Genomic DNA, 4,325 nt, shown 5'->3' on the forward strand with positions numbered 1-4,325 from the left:
CCAGCAGCAGGGCAACCCTCAGTTATCAGCAGGAAGCCAACTCCAGCCCCCTCCTGTTACCACCAGGACATCAAATCCAACCCCCACTTACAGTAGGGAGACAAATCCCCCCACCTCTCCCATTCAAGCGCTCTAGGTCGCTTCCCTATCCTGCGTGAGGGCCACTATATAAATGCAAGTTGTTATTGGTACCAGTAATAGAGCAAATCCAGACCCCACCCCAAGCAGTTATTAGAGGGAGGAGGGCTGGCTTTGCTCTCATGTTACCAGAGCCCCCACCCTGGGTTACCAGAAGTTAGCACCACCAAACCATTCTCCCCCCCCCCCCCCCCCCCCACCCAGGAAGGCAAATCCAGCACCACCCCTTTCCCCAACTATCAAAAGGAGACATTACCTACTTCCCCCCCCCTCCCGCACACATGCACACACAATTACCAGCAGCCAGAAACTACCAATAGAACAGTGCCAGCAATAAACTACTAGACGCCAGCAGGATGGCAAACTCCAGGAGCAATTGGCCTGAAACCAGCAGGAGGTGAAAAATTCCCATCAGCTGCCAGCAAAGCTCAGAAAGATAGGTTTTAGTGGACTTGAAACCATCTCGGTGTGTGGCAGCCAGACTTAGTTGGTCGCACTCTCTCCTCTGGGTCAGCAGATTGTGGATTCAAGTCCCACATCAGAACTTAACAAATAGAATACAAAATTACATTTGTACACCGCCTTTCACGTCGGGAGGACGTCCCAAGGTGCTGCATAGTCAGGGATTTGGATCCGCGCGGAGGGGAGTTAAGCTGATAGTCCTGGCTGGCACTCCAGTGCCAAGCTGGTGGTGTGATACATTGTCAGAGGTGTCATCCATCAGATGAGATGTTAAAACTGAGGTCATATCTGTATGTCCACGTGAACATTAAAGATTCCACAACATTATTTGAGAAAAAGGGAATTTCTTTACCTTATAGTTATTTTAAGAGAGTATGCTGTGCACAAGATGATTGCCCTGCTTTAATACAAATAATAACCCTTACATTGGATACAGCACCTGGAGGACATCTCAATGCACTTCACAGGATATTTTGTAAAATGTAATGGCTATATTTTGCAGGCCATGAAGTGAATGACCAAATTTTATTTGAGGGATTATTGGCTATGAAACTTCCTTCACTTTTCGAATAGTACTATTGGGACCTTTAACGTCCACCTCAACAGGCAGATGAAATCTCAGTTTAATGTATCACCCCAAGGATGGTACCTACAACGATGTGGCATGCTCACAGCACTGCACTGGAGTGTCAGCCTAGAATATGAGTTAAAAGTTCTAACAACAACAACTTGCATTCATATAGTGCCCTTTATGCGGGATAGTGTCTCAGAGAGCTTAACAGTGGCACGGTTTGATGCCAAGCTGGAGAGAAAGAGGAGGTGACTAGGCACGGTTGAAGAAGAAAGTCTTCAGGTGCGATCTGAAGGCAGGCAAAGGAGACAAGGTGGAGGGATTGAGACAGGGACTTCCAAAGGTTCGAGCTTAGGGGCTGAAAGTAAGAACGCCAATAGTGGAGCAGAGGGGTCAAGGGATGTGCAAAAGGCCTAAGCTGGCTTAGTGAAGGGGTGGGTAGAGGAGTAGAGTATAAGCAGGTCGAAGAGGTAGGGTTGTGCCAGGCCATGAAGTGATTTGCAGTTGAGTGTGCAAATCTTAAAATTGATCCATTCTGCAATAGGGAGCCAGTGGAGCTGACAAGGACTAGGGTGTTGGGAGTTCGGAATGGGTGAGGATACAGACAGTGGAGTTTCAAACCTACATGGAGTTTGAACCTACAATCTTCTGACTCAGAGATTAGAGTCATACCAACTCAAGCCAGGCTGACACATAACAACAACCTGCGTTTATGCAGCACCCTTAACGTGGGATACAATCTAACAGTGCTTAACATGTGACATAAATTACCTGTGAAGAGTTTTGAGATGTTTTGAAGTTTTATATATATATACACACAATATATATAGTTGAAATGCAAGGATTATTTTCTATTATTTCTCTCAGGCAGAATGAAGCAGAAGGTCTATTTCATGTTTCAACTTCAAAATAAAGCTTTCTGATCTGTTTTTGTTGTGTTCAATTACTTTAAGCAGATAGTTTTGTGTTAGATGTGTGAGCCATCTTGAGTATTATAGTTGGCTTGTTCTTGCAAATTTCTCATGAATGCCGGCCTCTTATATAAAAAAAAGGAGATTTCAAACTTGCTGCCTGTTCTAATGTTATACACCATACATGAGAATCCCACCCACCACCAGCCATCAGATGTACATATTCCAATATCAAGTGATAGAATGAAAGAGTAGAGAAATGGTATTAAATTGCAGATTAGCCATGATCTAATAAAATGGTGCAACAGGCTTGATAAGCTGAATAGTCCACTGATACTCCTATTTTCTTATTTTCTTATATTTAGATAACCCCAAATGACCACCTTTCTGAGACGTTTCCCATCTTTACTGTTTGATCTGTGTGCATGTTAAATTGGTAATTATCCACACAATAATGCCTCCTTCTTTATAATACTTTCAAGAAGTGCTTCAAGTTAGTTGTGTGCAACAGGTTTGTGGAGAAAACTCCATAGCCTCACTTTCCAGCATTTAAAAAGTACCATGCAAAATAAGCCTTACATTTGATACAATACCACACATCATTAGTATTAGTATAACAATATAACATTTAAGTTTTCACAAAGTAGGAGTGGTTCATAAAAATCTCTNAAAAAACAGCTTGATGCTGTGCTGGAAAGATGGTAGGGTGGATATTCTGGAAGAACGAGATCAATTGGGTTGAATGCACAGTCACAATACTTTACAGTAAAAGTATTTACTTGTAGTAAAGCCTGTGAAGCACTTGAGATATTCTCCTGACATGAAAGGATCATTATTATAAAACGATTAAATGGATATGAAAATGAAAAAAGAGAATGAACTTGCATTTTTATAGTGCTTTATCATGTGGCAATGTCTGCATTTCAAAGTAATTATTCTCAAATGTAGTGACTGTTATTGTAAGCAAATGTGACAGACATTATGTACATATCATTGTCCTACAAACAACCAATTGAATGTGTGGAGAATTGGTGCTTAGGACATGAGAGAAACTCACTTTTCTTTACAAATAATGTTGTGTCCCTTTAGAAGTAGCTGAAGAAAGGCAGCCAGGAACTTGGTATAAAATCTCACCCAGAGCATAACACCTCTGACAATGAAATATTCTCCAGTCCAGCCTATGTAATAATATTATTATTATTATATGTGAAGGCACCACATAACCCGCCACCCCATAAATTACATGAAAGATGAATGAGATTTTTTCTTTAAAAAATAAGTGCATTAGGAATTATGATTTAATTATCACATCAAGAGGAATGGTTGAATCATTCTTCCTGCTCCCCAATAGGGCATCGGAACAAATAGCACATCCACTCCAAATATTTCACAGGTTGCCTGGAAATCACCAGTCCCCACAAAGCTTCTGTGTTCCAGTTCCAACAACCATGTGTCAACCTCAGTGCCCAAAGACAATAAATACAGAGCTACTGCCAACAACATGTCAAAATGCCCGTCAGGTTCATTTACAGCCAATGAATGCAATTGTAATTTTTTTGATAAGATATTATTTTCTCCGCTACCCTCATGCCGTGTATCATCCCATGTCAACAGAGTCAATAGACAATAGAACCCCAAGTAGTTGCCAAGAAATTATATTAGAATTTCACAAGGTCGACTCTGATGTCCTAAATTTCTCTCAGCCTCTGCACAGTGGCATTACTGAGATTGGATGAATATTGTATAGAAAATACCATACACAAAGTATGGGAAACTATGGTGAAAACATTTGTGCTACTTCATGATATGCCTTTGGAACATCACCATACTACAAATATACAGTCGCTACTATTGACAGCAGTTCCCTTTGAAGAGCTTTGCGATGCTTCAACATTAAAGCTGTTCTATTAAATACAAATGTAATGATTATAATACTGTTTGGTCTTTTAAGTTTCTTTTAATATTTTTCCTTTTATCATATATTTATCAAGTATTATGTGGAGTCCTGTAGCTCAGTGGTTAGAGCACTCGCCTTGCAAGCGAGAGACCTGAGTTCAATTCCAGACAGGGCGAAACCTTGAGCAAGTTTCCTTACTCCACACGCCTAATAATAATCCCTCCAAAAACAAAACAATAATAAATTGGTCATTTTCAATCCACGACTGTTTGTGGGACACTGCTGTGCGCAATTGGCTGCTGCGTTTCGCCCACAAATATACAGTCAATTCACTTTACAGCATATT

This window comes from Callorhinchus milii, unplaced genomic scaffold (genome assembly GCF_018977255.1).
Source record: "Callorhinchus milii isolate IMCB2004 unplaced genomic scaffold, IMCB_Cmil_1.0 Scaffold1, whole genome shotgun sequence".
In the NCBI taxonomy this organism is placed as follows: Eukaryota; Metazoa; Chordata; class Chondrichthyes; order Chimaeriformes; family Callorhinchidae; genus Callorhinchus; species Callorhinchus milii.